Genomic DNA, 23,140 nt, shown 5'->3' on the forward strand with positions numbered 1-23,140 from the left:
ATGCATAGAGCATTACCATAATAGTACTCTTATTTTAGAAAAAAAAAAAACTTTTGTATAATGTGGAACAGATTTCAATTCAACAGAAGTTGATCACAGTTTGAAGGTTATTTAATAAGGCCAGAAATGAGAGAATTAGGATCTGAAAAGACAAGGAAGTAAGCAATCAGACACTGAAATGAGATCCAGTAGAATTTGCCTATAAAATTCTAAAGAACAGCTCCTTTCAAACTTAGAGATGAAGAGACTTGGCATGAAAGTCTACAGTTCCATCCATAATGCTATTATTATAAATGGGAGTTTGAAGGACTGGGCAATAAAAACAAATATGTTTAATGTTAAGATCACATTTGAAAACATTTCTGCATTGCAAATTGTCATTGTTTTATTATTTCTATAATTTACAAAGTCATATTTAATACCACTTTGAACAAAATAGTTCCATTGCCACACTCATGCTATATAACACATCAAAAATGTAGTGGCTTGCAACAACAATTGACAAGTCTGCAAATCAGCTGGGTAGCAGCTCTCCTGATCTGAGGTGAACTCATTTATCTCGGTCTAGCTTGGTCCTATGTCCATGATCAGCTCCAGGTCAGAGCTTCCAAATGTACATCAGTCAACTGCAATGATTGGCATCCTTGTCTATAATATCCTTTCACCAAGATATACCAAATTTACCTCATGAGAGCTGTGAAAGACCAAAAGACGAAATAGAAATGCAGACATTTTTTTTTGAAGTTCTGTTTAACTAAAGCTACATATTGTCCCGTTGGCACAAGCCATGTAACCAAGCCCAGAATCACTATGGCAGGGTACTACAAAAGAATGTGATTCAAAAAGGCATATTGGAGAGAATGCATACAATATAAAGTCCCTAAGAATCCCTTCCATAGTGTCCATAAAGAATGAAAAGCATCAGATGGTCATTCTTTTAATATAGCAAAGGGGTCTAGACTTTGCTGGTTGAATTCTTTAGTCTATGACTAAAACATTATCCTTTAAATTTATAAAAAAAAATCCTACTTCTCTCAAATTTCTTTCATTAGTATATACAAGTCAATCTCTTAGTTAAACTGAAACAGGAATTATTACAATATATTTGAAAGATTATCCATTTTTGCTGCCTTAAGTCATTTACATGGTCTTCTATATATAAGGAAACTTATTTTTCCATTGAAGATTACTTTTGTAAGGGTTGATCTGATTTTCAGACTTCTTTATTTTGCATGGCCAAACCATTTTTTTCTTTGCTGTGGATATCTTTCTAACAGTGTTCAATAACATATTAATATATGCCCCCAGTTTAAACAATGTTTATTTAAGATATATTGGTATTATTCTCATTTTCATTTTAATCCTGATAGTTTTAGTCTTTTTTAACGTTGACCAGTGCTTCTATAACTATGCGCAGTTGGGGATACAAGATTAAACTTCCATCTTGTATGTTTTGGTTTTTCACTTGAACATTAGTTTCAAAAAGGCAATTACATACCTTTCCTCCAGACTCCTCCACATTCTCTAAGTCTGTCAGGTGTGGTAATGGAGTTGAATTTCTTAGGGTAGAAAAGCCTTCCAGAATATGGTGCTATCACCTATATTTCTTACTCCAGTTTAGGTGTTAAAAGCTCGTATTATTTTAAAATTTACATATTACATACTCACTTAAATGAGTTTATTTCCTAAGCACCATTTTTAAGTGTTCATTTTTGTTCTTTGATTCAACAGAGTGATTCTTATTTTCTCTTTTATTTCCTATCAGGTAATAACTTTGCTACCTAGTCACTTTCCCTTAATTTTACTGCTTTGTTTCATCAATTTGCGTGCACCAGTGTTGATGACAACATAGATGAAATTAGTAATAATATTATTATTAATAATGATCATGGAAGAATACTTGTGAAAATTCTAACACAGAAGTATATATGAGCTAATGAGGTAGAAAGGGCTATCAGCATCCCAACACCCAATTTTATTGTTCCTTCTCTTCCCATGTGGTTTCCATCTGTTGCTTGTGAGTAATTTCACTGAGGTCCAGTTCACAGTCGGGCTAACTGAGCTCTTTGGAAGAGCCTGACCCTCAACTGAGAGTTTGGGTCTAAGGTATAAAGTCCCGGATCTGATTACATCTCCGATCCTGGCCCACTTCAGGAAATTAGAACCTGACCAGCTGTGCTTCTCAGGTTGTAGGCTGTTACCTGGCTTTTTCTTAGCCCAGTCTGTTGTCTTTGCTTGAGTAGACACAGATGTATCCACTACATCAGTTTTCCCCAATGCTTTGTGAAGATGTGGTCACATCAGTACCAAATATACTCTTCTTTATTTAATTTTTGTATTCATATGAAATGTTGAGTCATTTAAAATATTTAGGTATACTTTTTAAAAATGCTTGATGACTAATGAAGTTGAGAACCACTCTTTTAAAGTGGAAAGTAGATAGTTATAAAAATGCTGTAAAATGAAAGTCTCTGAATTTGAGCATTATATTTTGCATGTCCACGGCTCTGTGTCTCCATTTGTTTAAAAAATAATGAGGACTTAAAAGAATGAATTAATCTGAATCTTTTATCTTGTGATAGTAAGATGCAATTATCTTTGATGGGAGAATTGCTTTTTAGTTAGGGTTTTCTACTTTTTTAGGGTCTTAGCAGCATTCCAAATTTAATAACTGCAGGTGTAGTGTTTGCCTCCTATATTTTGCAGGACAAACTGTTAATTAAATCTCAGCCAATAAGACAACATTGACTTCAGGTGAAGTGATATTAGCTCTTGTACTAATGGAGGTATTCTGCAGTCAAGTTTCCATGCTGCCATGAATCCCCTCCCACCCTACACTCTCTAATCTCAGATTCCAACATTTTTCATTGTATTTTTTTTTTTTTACTTCTCCATGGTCTTCTTCCAAGCCAAATGATATTCCCTTTTTTATGCATTAGTTTGGAACATTGGTTCCCCATACGTTCATTATGGTCACCCTATAACCAAGTATTTCAATTCCTTGGTGACTAATTTGGCTTTGGGAGGTTATGGACTGGTGGGATTTGAATCAATCATATGGAGTATCTGGTGATGAGTGAAGTGCAGATTAATTTGTGAGATAGAACATTTCCACCCTTTTCCCCTTGGCTTTAAGGTTTATTTAGAATTCATGAAGTTGTATCTGTACATAAAAGCTTTGAACCATTAAAGAGAATTATTTAACAAAATTTCTAAAAATGCCAGTGCAAATTGGTTTGTCTTGAAATTCTGGTGCTTTGTTATTTTGCCACCAAGAAAAAGGATTTATAAAAAAAAAGCTTGAGGGAAAATATGAATGTAATAAATATTTCATTTTTGTAGCACATCGTGTGTTGTTCTTCAGTTTCAGACCTTGCCAGCAGTCAACACAGTAGTAAATTTCAGCACCTGTGGACCTGTTTCAGTAATTTATGATTTCCATTAGATTTCCATTAGAGATGGGCTGAAACAGTTCAGGCAAGTTCATGCACTAGAGCCATGATCATGGTTGGCCTGAGGGATTGTTAGCACTAGGTATTTGGCAGCATGCACACTCTTTGTTGCCTCTTTTGCTATTATTGATATCATTTGGGGGTTGCTCAGAACGCTTAGCCAAAATGACAGAACATAGAAAGGTGTTATAGACGCTTACTTTTTGGTGTCTTCTTTTGTCACAATCTGTACTTGTTGTATTTATTCACTTAACAAATATTTAGTGAACTCTATTTAAATGCATTTGAAATGCACAGCAGAATGAGAGATGGTCTCCAATTTTGAGGGGCTTTTAAGGGAAGAAAAATACATTAAAAATGAATGCAAAATTAAGTATTACATTGCAGAATGTACACAGCTTAGTGTTTAGACTTACAATGTTTCTGCTGTGCAAAATGGTGTGAAACTGTATCAATACAACCGTGTTGGTTTTACACTTTGAGTATAGTACTCAATAAACTACATGAATTATTAAGTACTATATTACAAAATAGGCTTTGCTTTAGATGATTTTGCCCAGCTGTAGTTCTGGGCATACTTATGGTAGGATGGGATGAGCTATAATATTTGGTAGGTTAAGTGTATTAAATGCATTTTAAATTTATGATATTTGTATTTTACGATGGGCTTATGGAAATGTAATCCTATTTGAACTCAAAGAGCATCTGCCCAATTAAACAACAGAATAAGTGGCTAGTTCAACCAGGACCAACTTGACAGGAAAGAGGCAGTGCTGAGGACAAGAGCAGCAAAGGACAGTCCCTCCTCTGGTGTGAACACACATTCAGGCAGGATGCTTGGCTTATCTGCATACAAGGCACTGAACATTAGGAACACAAAGAGCCCAATAAGCCCACAGAGCATTTGAAGAGTAGACTGTAATGATGGTGATGCTTCCCAATCTTATCATGAGACTTTCTCTCATGTAGTTTTGATACGTGACCATTCCCCCCATCAGTTCAAGCTATCTATCATCATGATGGTGAAAGACAATTAGCATTGTTACAGTACAAATTAGAGGAGAAAGAAAGGATTCATAGTTATTCTTTGGCATGCAAAATGGTATTATTTGACTCCATAACAAGATGATGTCATTGAAACTTTGACTTAGTCAAAAGGGGGAAAGAAAAGTGTTCCATTCATTTCACCATGAACAAAGCGCAACCTGACAGACCAAGTCATAGTTTTACTGAATGTTCAGAGTGGAAAACTAAAGGGCATAGGGGAGGAAATGAAAGTCCTTAACCTATCATTTCTGAGTCTGAACACTGTGGGTCAAAGTAAAGAGGCAATGGATGTCAGAAATTGAGAATACATGTTCTTATTTCATTGAGTGTGGGGCCATGACACTTTGAATGCATTGTGCACATATGGATCACAGTTTCATAGGTTCATTGCAGAGGAAATCCACAGATGTTTTTAGGAGATTCGCCATAGGCAGCCACTTCTCACACACAATACAGAAATGGTGGCTAGAAGTGACAGAGGACAGGTAGATACCTGAGCTTGGCAGGAAGGTCCTGGTTTCCTTGAAGCCTGTTTTGGGGGATTATAGCAAACAAAGGCACCTATGTTCTCTACCAAGGGCATGAAAAATGAGCAAGGTCACAAGTAACTCATCAGAGGCCTAGAATCCGAGGGAAGAGGCCAGAAGATGTGGCTTTGCCACTGGAACTAAATGATGATGCATAGATAACCGGTGGATAAGGGGTTCTGAAAAGCTAAGTAGAACAATGGTGTCATGTTGCCCACATCACCAGTGGGCAGGAGTCATCCTGGGGCACAGTGAGGATCTGCAGGACTGAGTCTGACCTTCATTTCCCCTACTCTGGAACACCAAGAAACCACATACTACAGATTCCCCTAAACATAATTTTGGAGAAAGCAATGGAAATGAAATAAAATCTAATAAACTGATCATTTTACCTAAATAACAAAGCAGCTCCTAAAAGTGCATTTAAGTGCTTCTATTGGACTTCTTTTTGTTTAGATTGAATTAAAATTTGTTAATTTTTTCCTCTCCTTATCATTAGGAAAGACAGTTCAGTTATTAAGAAAAATATTTTTTTTACTTGCAGGTCAACCTTGACACATAAATTGTAATAAATAATGATGCTGCCATTCACTAAAATGTTTAATATAGTTTGATTTAATATCTCTTTTATGTATGGTCCTACAAAGTTAGAAAACTGGAAAAGAAAGAAAGGTGAAAAACCTAAAATATAAAGGTGAACAACCTACAATATATAAAAGGTGAACAACCTACAGTATATTCTGGCATAAAAATGTTCATTACAGCATTACTTATAACAAAACTCCGCAAGAAATGTAACTATATTTTTAAGTTTGTAAATGTGATATTGTACATGATAGAATAAACATAAAAATAAAATAATTATTATAGTTGTTAAAAGGTTTTTGAGACATTTTTAATATGTAAAATTTGTATTTCAATAATTAATTTGGAAATATAAGATGCACTTATACACACTGTTTGATTAAACGAAAACTAAAGAACATCAATCAAAAAGTGCACCAAATAAAGAAACAGGTAAGCAAAGGACTAGAAGAAATATCAGTGGAGTACACAATGCGGGGAGAAGAGAAAAGAAGGGACGGGATAGGGAAAGACAGTGGAATGAATAGGATGTAACTTTCCTATGTTCATATATGAATATACCTCAGTGAATCTCACCACCATGTACACCCACAAGACACTAATTATGAAAAATTCTATAAGTAAACAGTACAAATATCAGTAGAACAGAAGGAAGGGAACATTAGATGGAGAAGGGGAGGGAAAGGGAAAGTGCTGGGGAGTGAATTAGAACAAGTTATATTCCATGCTTTTTTAATTTTGTCAAAATTAATTCTATTGTCATGTAGACCTAAAAAGAACCAATAAAATATTAAAATAATTTATTGTTGAGTGTAGGTTTATGATTGGTCATTTACTTGTTCAACTGAAATTTCATTTGGTAGATAGTGTTCTTGTTCTATTTTTTAAAATTAGAAAACCTAAAAGAAATCTTATATATATATGTGTGTGTGTGTGTGTGTGTGTGTGTGTGTGTGTGTGTGTGTGTTTTAAATTAGGGAGGAGGAGGAAGAAGAATAATGGCATAAAGGACATTAAAGGAGTAGATTTTTTTTTCTCCTCCTTTGGAAGACTTTGCTAAATCTCCATTTAACAAGTATAAAAAATTTATCCCTGACATTGCAAAATTGGTTCAGTAAAGTGAGACCTCCCACATAATTCATGGATTGAATGGATTTTCACTAATACCTTTAAACTTATATTTTTGCTTGTTTTTCAGATATTCTCTTTCTTCTAAGGCTTTCATTGAGTATAAATCTGAATCATTTATTGAATATTTCCTAATGTAGTTTTCAGTCCTGAAAAAAAAAAAACAATGCCTCATCAATTCCTTTCTCAGGAAACATCTATCAACCCTGCTTGAGTAAATGGCAAAAGTAGGTTTCTGATACTTTTAGTTAACTCATGGTTCTCTGGACTTGGGAGGTGCATTGGACATCCACTCTTCAGAGTTTCCAAGTTAAGTCCTTGGTAGGTTAGTAAGTGTTCCTTGATGAAGGGTTGGTCCTTGGTCAAAAGCCTGTGGGGATCTGTGGATTAACAAAATGAAACAGGTGACTTCTCTGAAGAATTTCCCAATTCTTTTTTCATTGACTTATAAATCTCTGAGGGGGAATTGAGTGTACAGCAATTTCCAATTTTCTTTGACTCAAAGCCATGCCTATCCTTCAAAAGGGGGAATTAAACTTTCTTAACTACCTCCGAACATCGACAGATTCCATGAGAACATTGGTCAAATACCAAGATGGATTCCATCTCTGTCTGAATGAAGAGAGAACCAAAGAGTCAAAATAGAAAAGAGAACTCTAGAAAGGGACTAGGGACCTCCCAGGTGTTGGTTCTAGAGACGGGTTTGATCAAGAGCATTGGGGTGTGAGTTCTACTTTGGTCACAGAAGAAAATGGGGAGCAGGTGTGGCTGTGTAACCTGCTTCTACAATCCTGAGGTGTCCCCAGAATGACCAGGTTTCCTTATACCATCTCAGCATCAAAATGAAAAGAACAAACCAAGCTGCTTGGTAACTCCTAGGAATTTCCCAGAATGCACCACAGGCCTCAGTTCATTCATGTGGCTGAGTGGTGAGGACTTTGCACCCCAAAGACAGCTTCCAGCCTCTCTGAAGCTCACAGAAAAAAAGTATCAACCCTTTTCTGATTGACTAAATGGGGACAATGGTAGACTCTTCTCTTCTGTGAATTATGAGAGTCTCAACTTTAATAGATGACTTACTTGAGAAAGTTAATTATTATCTTTACGGTCAAATTAATTTTTACTGATACATAATTACATTAAAATTGTGTACCATGGGTAGGTACCATGTCATGTTTATGTCTGTCTAGCTACTCAAGTCAGTTTAAGCCATCATTTCTTCATGTCGAAACATTCAAAATCCTTTCTGTAGCTTTTTGAAATACATATTATATTATGGTAATCTATGGTCCCAATACAGGGCACAGTGTACTCCTATCTAGCAACTTAAGACCCACTGATCAACCTGTTCTTATTGACTAAGATTTTGTTGTCAACTTATAATTAGGAAAACGTTTTAAAATTCCACGTAGGAATGACATCATGTGGTGAGCTTGTCTTTCCATGCCGAGCTTCACAACGATCTTCAGTTCTACCCAGGTTGTCATAAATGATAAGATTTCCTTATTTTCTGTTGTGGAATGGTGGAATTATTTTCAGTTGTGGACATGTGCTACACTCTCTCATCCCTTCACCCACTGATGGACAATTAGATTGTTTTCCCTTTCTAGATTATCATGAAGTGAGATGCAGTGAACCCGGGGGTACAGATGTCTCTTTGACATGCTCTTTTCATTTCCTTTGGCTGTATACCCAGTAGTGGGATGGCTGCATCATATGGAAGTTCTATTTTTAATTTTTGAGGAAAATCCATACTGTCTTCCATAATTTACATTCTCACCAACAGCAGGTGAGAGTCCCTTTACTCCACATCCTCACTGCACTTGTTACCTTTAGTTTTTTTTTTTCATGGTAGCCATTCTAACAGATGATATTTTATTTTGATTTTTTAATTATCACCTTTTAATTCCACTCTTCTCATTCCTAAAATAGAATCATCTCCAACACACACACACACACTACACACACACACACACACACATGCACACACACAGACACACACGCCCTTAGGGTTACTGGTTACTGTAAGAATTAAATGAGATATTTATGAAATGAACTGCTCATAGGAGGTTCTGTCAAGTTTTAACTGCTTCATAAATAGTAGTTATTACTGTAGTTCTACTCACAATAGTCATTAGTAATGCTATCAATTTCATATATGTATAGCATATCCAACCTAAGGGGGGCACTGAAAATTAATATTGAATTGATTCAAATAGATATAATCATTTAAATAACAGGGTTTTAGACATTACTAGCTTTTTCTTATTATGTTTTATGTCTGATTAATTTCTTCTACAGATGATAAAAACAGGCCCAGCTACAAGCGGTGCTAAGAGAGTATATGAGTAAATTCTCATTGGCTACATCATACACAGTTATTTCAGCAATGCCTCATGGGTGCTTCTTTTCAAATTGTCAGGAGCCATTTATAGATTTCAGATCATAAATGTTAAAGTGTTAGAAATGGCAATCCGTGTCATGAAAATATTATTGCATCTACAATTCACTCCCCGTTACTCACCAGACTAGAAACACAGAGATGATCAAAACACATGAAGCTCTACTTAACTGTGACATGATTTAAACCTATAAGATTATGAAGGTCAAGAACAGTGAAAACCGGGGGCCATGAATACTCTAAAAAGCTTACTCACCCATGTGTCATGTGACCATGACTTCATAGGAGTTTTAGTGGAACACCCTTTTAAATTCCTCCTACAGGGATTATTAAGAGTGGAAACTACATCATACTGCCACTGTGAAATTAAAAGCTTCCTGAGTGTTCACTGTGAACATTGGAAAGACATTCACACTCTTTGCCTGGGCTCTCTGTCTACTTCCTTCCCTCTAAGACACTTTCCGGGTGATTGCCTTGGAAGAGTGCTCTGATGAGGCCACTGTGAGTCTTTGGAAATTTCCAAACATTTTTTTTTTTTGACAATGAGAAATCATGATTTGAATTTCTAGCCCTTTCCCCTTCTCTTCTATGATCTGTGCTCCTGCCAAATTGAAAGTCCTGGGCTTTGTCCCTAGGCTCATGCTAATGTGTGCTCTTTCCCATCTCCTTGAGAGGCACAGGTCAAACGTATTCCCTGACTCTTTACTTGTCAACAATAATTTAGACGTACTCTGAGTTCACAAGGCTAGGTATCTGTTATGGCACTTACCACTTCAGGGATACACACACACATGCACACATACATACACACGCAGGTGTGGGCTGTGGTTTTGGTACCAAATCCGTGATCGTTTCTGTACTCATTCAGTGTTTTGCATTGCTTGATAAACACACACACTCACACACACTCACAAACACAATTAATTTAAATGTGGGTTAATATTGATGAGGCAACAGGATAAGACGAAATAATGAAGAACGGAAAGTCAGATACACAAACACAATTTTAGTATCTATTGTACTAATGAATTGAGTTCCCCGTATCAATGCAAAAGGTGATTGAAATGTCATAATGTTTGTGGTTTTCTCTATCACAAAACAAATTCCCAAAGGAGTTGGACTAAACGGTGATCCTTATGGGAGTCAATTGACTCAAATTGATCTAGCTGGATTCATCGTGGATTTGTACTCATAAAAATATTCATCATATTTATCCCTCCATCCCCTGAGCCCTCAGTAATTTGATTTCATAAATTTGTATTTTGGTTGGTATATAGGCACCTTTTCATATAGAAAATAAAAATGTTCTTGTTTCACTGAAGGAAATGTTTAATAATAATGTGATTTCCTCCGTTTTTTGTTCATCTGGTTTTCTTGTTAATTTTATCCTTTCTACTATTTTCTGTGCACACATGAGTGCTCGGGAAATAATGCAGTTGGTCTTATCCCATCCTTGAACACAAGGACTCTTACCTGGGCAGCGAGCATAGTGCTCCACGCGAGTGCACGCCCTCAGCCTCCCACACTCCCCTGGGGCTGCTTTCCAGGATCTATCATTTAGTCTGTGGGCCACTCCAGGGCATGCGTCTTGTTGTCACAGTGCCTTGCTACAAGTGCATTTTACAGTGATTTTCAACAACCTGAAGAGTGACATTATCACAGTGGGAACTCTGTTCTTTACCTTCCAGAGGGGACCTTATTCAGAAGGTCAGTATAGAAGCAGTTTAAAGCAGTGTTTTAGCTGCTAGGGCTGCAAATTCAGGGAGGCACACACTGAGAGAACAACCCCAAAGGTATTATCGGGATCAAATAAAAAGTTAGGTCAGCTGTGTGTGTGTGTGTGTGTGTGTGTGTGTGTGTGTGTGAGTGTGTGTGTGTGTGCATGTTTTAAAGGATGTGTTGAGGTTTTGTTGCATTAATGCCTGTGCCACAGAATTGGGAAATAAAACATCATAACTGATATTTCATATACACCCTCAAATAAAAAAGAAAAAGAAACAAATTATAGATGCAAAGGCAGGTGATTGATTGATAGTTAATCGGTGAGCTAGTGCTAGTTTCCTAGGGGTCATAACAAGGTAGCACAGACTGGGGTGGGGTGGAGGGTGGGGATTAAGGTGTGTTTCTGGAAACTGAAGTTCTGAAAGAAAGGCATGGACCAAGACGTGCTGTTTTGGGCATCTCTTAGAGACCATCTTCCTCCATTTTATCCTGCCTTTGGTGGTGTTTGCCAACAATCCTCGTTTCTGCATGACCCCAGTCTCATGGGTGTCTTTTCTGTGTGCTCCTCCTGCCATCTTCCTTACAGGCATGTCCATGTGTGTGTCGAGATTCTCCCATTTTATAAGGATGCTAGCTATGTTGGATTAGGGCTCATCCTAATGATTTCATTTTATCCTGATTATGTCTTTACAATCATATTTCCAAATAAGGTCAAAGTTGGAAGGCCCTCAGAACTGAAACTTCTGGGTATTCTTTTGCAGGGACATGATTCAACCCCATAACAAATTAAATAGATGGGTGGATAGATAGATAACTTAAGATCTATGGTACCACCTATTTGAAATACATATCATTTACTTTGAAGATTTTTCTTCAGACAATATCAATGTTTCTCTAATATATGTATTTGTCCATGTCTTCTTGACTGGGCAAATATTCATAAATTAATATTAAAAGTTTGGAAGGTTCTAGGAATCAAACCCAGGGTCTCATGCATGCTAGGCAACTGCTGTACCACCTCCCATCCCTCCCATCTACTTCTATAGGCCTAAAAAATTTTTGTGTTGCCAGTTATGTGCAAAATATTCTTAGTACTCTGTGCTTTGTGGGTGAAATAATTAATTAAACATAGTTCTTCTTTTAGAAATTTATTTTACACTTGTATACTTAATCAAACATCAAATATGTTCAGAGATTATTTTCACATTCAAATATCACTTTTATCAATTAAAAATTTGGGGACACTGAAGAAGTTTGAACTGTTTCTGCCTTCAATGCATTTAACGTGTAAAATGGGAGGAAAGGTTTACACAGTGCAACAACATAAGGGAGAAAACATTGATTATGACTCCTATTTTAATTACATGACCATAAACACTACATCAGAAATCCAATTGGTACTAAAGTAGATTTGAATGAACCTTAAAATTAACATGTCAAAAGGAAAATCCCTGTCTTTCTTTTCCATTGGTTCTTTTCTGAGATTGCTGCTGCCCTGTGTTGCCCATCTGATTGCTAAGACCACATAGGTAGGAATCATATGGAGGTACTTTTTCCCTCCTTCCCTCTTCTGACTCGGTGCTGAGACAGGTCTCCAGATCTCTGCTCTCCATCTCTACCACAGAGACTGTACATAGCCCACCAGCCTTTCTCTAGTCCATGCAAATCGTTTCACAATGGTCTCCTGTCCTTCACTTTTACCAGTTGCCAATACATTTTACACAATGCAAACAGGATATTTTTAAAACATAAATTTGACTACTTAAGATCCCTTTGAGAACTTCTCTTAGAGGACGATGGAATCCTTATCATGTCCTCTGAGATCCAGGGTGGTCTTCCTTATCTACTGATCTCTTTCTCCAATTTAAACTACCTCCCTCTTGATACTGGCCTTGTTTTGTTTTGTCTTATTTTTTTAAGCCCTTCTTACTAAGCCCACTTTCCTGCTCCAGGATCTCTGGAAAGCAGATACACTCACCCCTGTACCACCAACTCCACCCTCCCCAGGACCTTGGTACCCACTGTATTGCTAGGAGTGCTCTCCATTTCTTCCTTAGTCTACACAGTTCCTTCCCACTCCTCAAATCCTGAATTAACTCTCTCTTTCTCAATGCACCATTCTCTGACATTAAAACCACTCAACAATATTGCTGACCTCCATTGGACCGTGATCATCCCTTTTATAGCTCTCAGCAAAGTTGCAATTCGATATTTATTTATTTTTTATTTTTTTAAATTTGTTTTAATTAGTTACACATGACAGTACAATGACTTTGGCATATCATACATTTGAATCACATGGGATACAATATCTCATTTTTCTGAGTATACAGGTTGCAGAATCGCATTGGTCATGTGTTCACATATATACACACAGTAATAATAATGTCTGTTTCATTCTACTATCTTCCTATGTCCCCAACCCCTCCCCTCTCATCACTTCTCTCTACCTAATCTAAGGTAGTGTTATTTTTTTCTCACATCTTCATATGTGTATTTTGTATAACAATGAGGGTCTCCTTCCACCATCCATTCAATTCCCTTTCTCCCTCCTTTTCCCTCCCACCCTATTCCCTGTGTAGAGGTAATCTTCTTCCCATGCTCTTACTCTCTTCCCCATTTTGAGTCACCTCCCTTATATCAGAGAAGACATTCGGCATTTGTTCTTTTGGGGATTGGCTAATTTCACTTACCATAATCTGCTCTAATGCCATCGATTTCCCTGCAAATGCCATGATCTTGTTATTTTTTATTGCTGAGTAATATTCTATTGTGTATATATGCCACATTTTTTTATCCATTCATCCATTGAAGGGCATTTAGGTTGGCTCCACAGCCTAGCTATTGTGAATCTTGCTGCTATAAACATTGATGTGGCTGTGTCCTTGTAGTATGCTGTTTTTAGTCTTTTGGGTATAGTCCGAGAAGAGGAAAAGCTGGGTCAAATGGTGGTTGGTTCCATTCCCAGCTTTCCAAGGAATCTCCGTACTGCTTTCGAAATTGGCTGCACCAATTTGCAGTCCGACCGGCAGTGTATGAGTATACCTTTTTCCCTCGAATCCTTGCCAGCACTTGTTGTTGTTTGTCTTCATCATGGATGAAAGGAAAGTGACCACAACACTCAGAGCAACCAAGAGATCTTTATTGCAGCATTGCAAAAGAGAAGAAAAGAGAAAGAGAGAGAGAGAGAGAGAGAGAGAGAGAGAGAGAGAGAGAGAGAGAGAGAGAAGAAAGAGCAAGAGAGACAGAGAGAGCAAGAAAGAGCAAGAGAGAGAGGGGCCTGGCAGGAAGGAGTTTTTATAGCCCAAATCTAATGGGGTCTCTGGGTCTGCAAGCTGCCTTGTTGGCACAAGGGTGTTAAGTGTTCAGCCTTGAGCAGGGGGGCAAAGCACTCAGCCTTGAGCAGGGGCTTGGGCGTTTGGGCTTGAAGCAAACAGGTGATAAAGAACCAGACAGAGGGTTTGAGAAGCCAGGTCATCCTGCAGCTAACTTTGTTTGGCATGCCCTGCAGACAACTTACTCAGCCTGTCCTGCACCTAACAATGGATTCCATTCTTACTGGAGTGAGATGGTATTTTAGAGTAGTTTTAATTTGCATTTCTCTGATTGCTAGGGATAAAATCTAAATTGTTTTAGTACATATTAAATTAATTCAAAAACAGAGTTCAATAAAAATTAAATATTTGTAATAATTATGCAATAAGCTAAACTATTACATGAGGACATCCAAATGCAGACTTGCTTAAACAGGATAGACATATGTATTTCTCTCCCCAAGTGGTTCCTATGTCTGCAGCCTTTGGCTAGAGACACAGCTTCTCTACTCCAGAAGTCCTATCATATTACTCTTCCACCCCCCACAGGGATACCCTCATGATTCCTACTGATGCCTGGTGCCTGTGCACCACTCTCCAGCCATGGTGAATGGGGAAGAAATCCTGGAAGCAGCTACCTCTTCAAGAAGTTGGCCCAGAGCCCTGGGCATCACTTCAGATCACCTCCTCCTGTTCTAAACTTGATGGTACACCTACTGCTAGCTGCAAAAGAGCCTCTTATTGGATAGCTACTGCTCAGCAAAAATCCTTGATTTTCTAATTAAAAGGAAGAAGAAAATGGATGTCGTGTATTAATTAGCAGTTTCTGCTCCAAGTCCTTCTTACCATGTATACTCTGTTTTGCTCCCCTGGAACTCCCATTATTTGTCAACTCCAAATGCTTCAAAACGCACACACACACACACATACACACACACACACACACACACACACCACACACCACCCTTTCTATTGTGTCTTTGTCTTTGCTAACTTTTCTTCCATGTGAGTGATGGTATAATATACCAACTATTATGCATCTTGGATTTTTTTTAGCCTCATATTAGCCTTGGAATTCTTCCTATATCTTTTAAGTTTTGTTATTTGTTCTTCTAGCAGGTGGTATTATGTACCATGCGTTCTAAGAGTCATGTTCCCTGATTGATGGACACACAGATTTCTTCCACTTCCTGTTGTTTTTCTAAAACAAATCTGGCAGCAGTGCCACCCTACAAAGAAAGTGGTTTTGAGGATGGGCTCTGAAGTCGCACTGCCAGAGTTTCATGTCTGGTTCTAACAAATCTCTGATTTTAAAATGTTGAAAAATTACTCATCTTCTCTATGCTCCAGCTTCTTCAAAATGGGCAGAACAATAATAGTGCTTGTTTATTTGGGTTGTAAAGATTAAACAAGCTAATAGACAAAGCACCATACCTTCACAGAGAAAACACTCAGAGATGTCAAATAAAATCATTATTTAACTTTTTTTTTTTTAAAGAGAGAGTGAGAGAGAGGGGGACAGAGAGAGAGAGAGAGAGAATTTTAACATTTATTTATTTTTTCTTTGTTCTCGGCGGACACAACATCTTTGTTGGTATGTGGTGCTGCTGAGGATCGAACCCGGGCCGCACGCATGCTAGGCGAGCGTGCTACCGCTTGAGCCACATCCCCAGCCCCCATTATTTAACTTTTGATTTTGAAATAACTCTAGACTCATATTGAAGCTTTGAAAATAATAGAATTACCAGGTATGCTTTACCCAGCTTCCTTCAGTCATAATATCTTAGAGAACAATAGTATAATTATCAAAACCAGAAATTGACTAGTATATCGAATTTTATCAGCTTTATCAGTTTTAATATAATTTTATTGATGTGTATATCTGTCAAATTTCACCACATACATACATTTGTATAACCACTGCCAAAATCAGGGTGAAATATTCTCACATCTCCCTCAAAACTTCCTTCTTACTACACCTTTATGTCATACTAATCATTCAACCCTTATTCTTAGCAACACCTAACATGTTTTTCTTCACTACAATTTTGCGGTTTATAGAAAAAATAAAACATACTGATTCCTTTACTCAAAATAATGCCTCTGAAGTCCACTCAATTGTTGTACATTTCAATTTTATTTTTCATTGATGAATAATATTACATTAACTAGATATACCATAATTTACTTATTCATCCAGTGTATTAATTTCATGTGGCTGCATAAAATTTACTATAAACTTGTGACTGTAATCAACAGTAATTTATTCACTCAGAGCTCTAGAGGTCAATAGTCCAAAATCAGTATTACTAAGCAGGTGTCAGCTGAAGAACAGAGCTGTGGTCCTTTTGAAAATCCCAGAAAAGAACCTGTTCCTTGCCTTTTCGTGATTTTTTGACATATAGTGTCACCTCTTCATTCTCTGTCTTTGGCTTTATTTAACCACCTCTTTTATTCGATTTACATTTACGTATTTCATCATTTGGGGCTCTGCTGTAAATATCATGATTTTAAAAAATTTTCTGTCTGTATATTTCTTAGTAGTACTCAGAAATGAAACAGACTCCTGTGTGCTGATATGTTCTCCTATGATCTCTCTAAACATTATTTCTAGGACTTGTTGTTGTTACTTTTAGATTCCTGTGACTTTCTACATACAAGAATAATTTCTTCAGCAAGTAGAAACTTTTATTCCTTCCGTTCTATCTGTAGGCCTCTGTCTTTCCTTTTCTGTGTTGCCTTGTTTAATCATTGGGGGAAAACACTCAATTCTTCACTGTCAAGAACAATGTTAACTCTAGGTTTTAAGATCTTCTTTATGAAGTTGAAGATGTCCCCCTCTATTAACACTGTACGAGACTTTTTATCAGGTGTGGATATAGAATTTTGTCCAGTGATTTCTTTGAATTGCTTGGGAAGATTCTTAATTTTCAAACACTGAACCAGCCCTGTATTTCTGAAACAAATAACTCTTTATTACCATCCAGTATTTTAATATGCTGTTGGATATAGTTTGTTCGGATTTTGGTGAAAATGTTGTGCCATATGTATGTGGGATATTGGTGTACTATTTTCTTTTACTCTTTTTTTTAATCTTTGTTATTTTGGGGGTTCTGTCTTAATCTCATTTAAGTACTGAGGTAGCACTGCACTCATAAAATCATTTCAATTTAATTTTCTCCTCTTGTATTCTCTGTAAACCTATAGAACTAATGTTATTACTTTTTTAGATATTTGGTTACTTTTAAAAGAGAAATAATCTGGGTCAAGATTTCTCCTTTTGAAGTTTGTAATAACAAATATTATTTTTGTATTCTTTTTCTTTTGTTTTCTTTGTTCTTTTTAGTTATACATGACGGTAGAATGTATTTTGACCATTATACATACAGGGAGTATAATTTCTCGTTCTTGTGGTTGTACATGATGTAGATTTACACTGCTCATGTATGCATATAGGAACATAGGAAAGTTATATCCAAGTCATTCTACCATTTTCCCCAATTCCTATCTTCCCTTCTTCCCTCCTTCCCCTTGTTCAATTTGATGAACCACCCCTCATCCCTTCCCCCAGTGTATCAAAGAGAACATATCCAAGAGAACATATCAAAGAGAACATTTGGCATTCAGTTTTGGAGGGTTGGCTTATTTCACTCAACATGAAAGTCTCTAATTCCATCCATTTACTGGCAAAAGTCATAATTTAATTCTTCTTTATGGCTGAGTAATATTCCATTGTATATATATTTTCTTTATCCATTAATCTGTTAAAGGACACCTGGATGGGTTCCACAGCTTAGCTATTAAAGATTGAGCTGTTGTAAACTTTGATATGGCAGTGTCACTGTAGTATGATGATTTTAAGTCCTCTGAGTATATGCTGAGGAATGGGATAACTGGGTCAAATGGTGATTTCATTCCAAGTTTGAGGAGTTTTTGTACTGCTTTCTATAGTGGTTGCACCAATTTGTTGTCGTACCACCAATATATGAGTGTACCTTTTTTCCCCCCACACCCTTGCGAACATTTATTGTTACTTGTATTCTTGATAATTGCCATTCTGACTGGAATGAGATGAAATCTCAGTGCAGTTTTAATGTGCTTTTCTCTAACTAGTTGATGTTGAATATTTTTTTCATTTATTTGTTGACCATTTGTATTTTTTTCTTCTGTGAAGTGTCTGTTCCGTTCCTTTTCCCATTTATGGATTGGGTTATTTGATTTTTTTGTTAAGTTTTTTGAGTTCTTTATATATATATCCTGGAGATTGATGCTCTATCTGAGGTGCAGGTGGTAAAGATTTTTCTCCCATTCTGTATGCTGTCTCTCCACATTCTTCATAGTTTCCTTTGCTCTGAAGAAGCTTTTTAATGTTATACAATCTCATAAATTGATTCTTGATTTTAGTTCTTGTGCTTTAGGAATCTTAAGGAATTTGCTTCCTAAGCCAACATGGTGGGGATTTGGGCCTACTTTTCTTTTTTTTCCTAGAAGGCACAGGGTCTCTAATCTAATGCTTTGGACCTTCATGTGCTTAGAGTTTTGTGACTCCTAAAATTAGATAGGAGTCTAATTTTATTTTACTCTGTATGGATTTCCAATTTTCCCAGCACCATTTGTTGAAGAGGCTACCTTTTCTCTAATGGTATACTTATGGCACTTTTGTCTGGTATGAGATAACTTTACTTATGTGGGCATGACTCTGTGTCTCCTATTCTGTTCCTTTCTGTTTTGGTGCCAATACCATGTTGTTTTTGATACCATAGTTGTGTAGTATAATTTCAGGTCTGGTATTGGAATGCCTCCTGCTTTACTTTTCTTGCTGAACATTGCTTTGGCTATTCTGTGTCTCTTATTTTTCCAAATGAATTTCATCACTGATTTTTCTGTTTCTATGGAGAACATCATCAGAAACTTAATAGGAATCACATTGAATCTGTACAGTGCTTTTGGTATTATGATAGATTGACAATAGTAGTCTGCCTATCGAAGAACATGGGAGAGTTTTGTTATCTTCTAAGGTCTTCGTCAATTTCTTTAGTGTTCTGGAGATTGAATTGTAGAGATCTTTCACCTATTGTTAGATTGATTTACAAATATTTAATTTTCTTTAAGGCTAATGTGAATGGGATAGTTTTCATAATTTCTCTTTCAGTTGATTTAAGAAGTTTTCTGGTGAAGTTTTTTTGGCGTCTTCTAAATATAAAATCATGTCACCAGCAGAGAGGAATAGATTGAGTTCTTCTTTTTCTATATGTATCTCTTTAATTTCTTTCATTTGTATAATTGCTGTGGCTAAAGTTTATAAGACTATGTTGAAAAGAAATAGTAAAAGAGGGCATCTCTGTCTTGTTCCAGTTTATAGAGTGAATGCTTTCAATTTTTCTCCATTTAGAATAATGGTGGCCTTGGGTTTAGCATATGTAGCTTTTACAATGATGAGGTATGTTCCTACTGTCCCTAGTTTTTCCAGTGTTTTGAACAAGAATGGCTACTATATTTTGTCAAATTATTTTTCTGCATCTATTGAGTCTTAAGTCTATTGATGTGATGAATTGCATTTGTTGATTTCTCTACATAGAACCAAACTTGCATCCCTGGGATGAACCCCACTTGATCATGGTGCAATACCTTATTAATATGTTTTTGTATGTGATTTGCCAGAATTTTTATTGATGATTTTTGCATCTATGTTCATGAGGGATATTGGTCTGAAGTTTTCTTTCCTTAATGTGCCTATCTAGTTTTGGTATTAGGGCAATACAAGGTTCATAGAATGAGTTAGGAGTGTTCCCTCCTTTTTTATTTTATGGAACAATTTGAGGAGTGTTGGTTAGTTCTTCTAACTAACAATCTTGTAGGATTTGGCTGAGAATCCATCTGGTCCTGGGTTTTTCTTTTTTTGGTAGGCTTTTGATTTTGTCTTCACTTTCATTGTTTGAAATTAATCTGTTTAAATTTTCTATGTTATCCTGATTCAATTTGGCTAGGTCATATGTCTCCAGAAATTTGTAAATATTTTGTATTTTATTAGAGGATACATTTTCATAATAGGCCCTGGTTATCATCTCTATTTCAGTATATCCATTGTTATATTTCCTTTTTAATTAAAAATTTAGAAATTTGAGTTTTCACTCTCTTTTACTAGCTTGGGTAAGGGTTTATCAATTTTATTGATGTTCTCAAAGAACCAACTTTTTTTGTTTTGTCAATTCTTTGGATTGATTCTTTTGTTTCAATTTCATGGATTTCAGCTCTGATTTTAATGATTTCTTGTCTTTTACTGCTTTTGGTGTTCATTTGTTCTTTTTCTAGGGCTTGGAGTTGTAATGTTAGTTTATTTGTCTGTTGACTTTTTATTTTTTATTTTTTTAATGAATGAGCTCAATTAAATAAACATTCCTCTTAGTACTGCCTTTATACAGTCCCAGGGATTTTGATGTGTTGTGTTGCTATTCTCATTTACCTCTAAGTACTTTATTATTTCATCCTTGATTTCTTCTGCTGTACATTCATGATTCAATAGCAAGTTATTTAGTCTCCAGGTGTTAGAGTAGCTTCTATTTTTTTTATTTTATCATTGACTTCTAATTTCATTCCATTATGATCTGGTAGGATGCAAGGTATTTTCTTTATTTTTTGTATATGCTAAGAGTTGCTTTGTGGCCCAAAATATGGCCTATTTTAGAGAAGGATCCCTGTGTGTCTGAGAAGAAAGTGCATTCAGTCATTGATAGATAAAATATTCTATATGTCTCTTAAGTCTAAATTATTAATTGTATTGTTTAGTTCTATAGATTCTTTATACAGTTTTTGTTTGGAGAGTCTATCCAGTGGTGAGAGAGGTGTGTAAATGTCAACCAGCAGTATTGTGTCGTGGTCTACTTGTTTCTTGGAATTTAGAAGGATTGTTTGGTGTATGTAGATGCTACACTGTTTGGGGCATAAATATTTATGATTCTCATGTCTTGTTGATATACAGTTCCCTTAAGCAGCATGAAATGTCCTTCTTTGTCCCTTTCTGACTAACTTTGACATGAAGCCAACTTTATCTGATATGAAGCTAGAATACCAGCATGTTTATGAGAGCCATGTGAATTATATGTTTTTCTCATCCTTTTACCATCAGTCTGTGGATGTCTTTGCCTATGAGGAGAGTCTCTTGGAGACAGCATATTGTTAAGTCTTGTTCTTTAATCCAATCTGCCATCCTATGTTTTTTGGTTGATGAGTTTAGGCCATTTACATTCATTGTTATTATTGAAATATTATTTTTATTCCCTGTCATTTTGATTTATTTCTTTTGAACATTTGAATTCATTTCTCCAATTATTCATTTTACTTATAGTGTTGTTCTTCCCTTTGCTATTTTAATATTTTTTATTTCTTCTTCATGAAATATCTTATTGGATATATTCTATAGTGCAGGATTTCTAGTTGTGAGTGCTTTTAACTTTTGTTTATCATGAAAAGTTTTTTATTTCATCATCAATTCTGAAGATTCATTTTGCTGGGTATAGTATTCTTGGCTGGTATCCATTTTTATTTCATGCTTGGTATATATTATTCCAAGACCTTGTAGTTTTACCTCTAAAACCTACCTGTTGTTTTCCTCTGGCAGCCTTTAAAATTCTATCATTCTTTATATTAGGCAATATCATAATAATGTGCCTTCTTATGGGTCTGTTGTAATTTTGTTTATTTGGGGTCCTGTAAGCCTCTTCCATTTGATTTTCCATTGTATTCTTTAGGTTTGGAAACTTTCTGATATTATTTCATTGAAAAGATTTTGCATTCTTTTTATTTGTATCTCCACACCTTCCTTTATCCCAATATCACTTATAATAGCCTTTTCAGGTTATCCCATATTTCTTGGCAGTTCTGCCCATGGTTTCTTAAAATTTTTTCTCCACAGTCAACTTTGCTTTCAAGATTATATATTTTGCCTTCATTGCTTGAAATTCTTCTAAGTAATCTAGTTTGTTTGCGATACTTTCAACTGAATTTTTAATTTGGTTTATTGATTCCTTCATTTTGAAGGCTTCTGCTTTTTTTTTCTTTTTGAATCTCTGTCTCTTTATTGAAGTGATCTTTCACTTCTTATTTTTTTTTTCCTCTGATTTCACTTCTTATACTGCCCTCTACTTTGCAGATTAGTTTAACTATGTACATTCTAAACTCTTTCTCTGCCTTTTTTTTTTCCCACTGTGGTGTCAATGGATTCTGCTATTGGAATATCTTTCTTTCTTTGGGGCAATTTGTTCTCTTGTTTTTTTCATATTTCTATATCTACCCATCTAACATTCTGGATCTGAGCCAGTAGAGTTTCTACCTTGTGGACTTACAGTGTTCCTTAAAGTTTCAGTCTCCTTTATTCTTTAGGGGGAGACAGGTAATAACAACAACGGATGCAAACAATTACAGCATTAAACCATATTCATAAAAAAATAGCTGGCTTCAACAATGCTTGAAGTTAGGGGGAAAAATAAAATATGAATATGTATAAATACCCATGTACCATTAAGGTCACAATTAAACAGAGTAAATTTTTTTTTTTTCTTACGAAAAAGGAAAGAAAAGGAAAACCCTTGTTGAAAAGTTAAAGACTTCTTTCAGATGGAGTTCAAAAGATTCTCATCCGATTTAATTGGGGTCATCTGGAGCTTGATGGCTTGCTGGAGTGAGAGAGGTAATCCCACAGGCAGAACTCCTGGAGGCAGCCTTTAGGCTTAGGTGAGCTCCAGGCTCTTCATTAAAGGCCAATTGTTTGGGAGATTTTAAATCAGTGCACCCCCAGGGCCCAGTAATTTCTGGTCCTTGTTGGAAGGCTGTACCCCTGGGATCGCCCCTGGGTTCCACTCATGTAGTGGGAGACCCAATTCTTAGTCCCCTACATCACCTGTGGACTCTCCCCATTTCCTGGTTTTGGATTCAGTCTCCAAACAATTTCTTCTGCTCCACCCGTCT

Source organism: Ictidomys tridecemlineatus, chromosome 5 (genome assembly GCF_052094955.1).
Source record: "Ictidomys tridecemlineatus isolate mIctTri1 chromosome 5, mIctTri1.hap1, whole genome shotgun sequence".
NCBI classification, from domain to species: Eukaryota; Metazoa; Chordata; class Mammalia; order Rodentia; family Sciuridae; genus Ictidomys; species Ictidomys tridecemlineatus.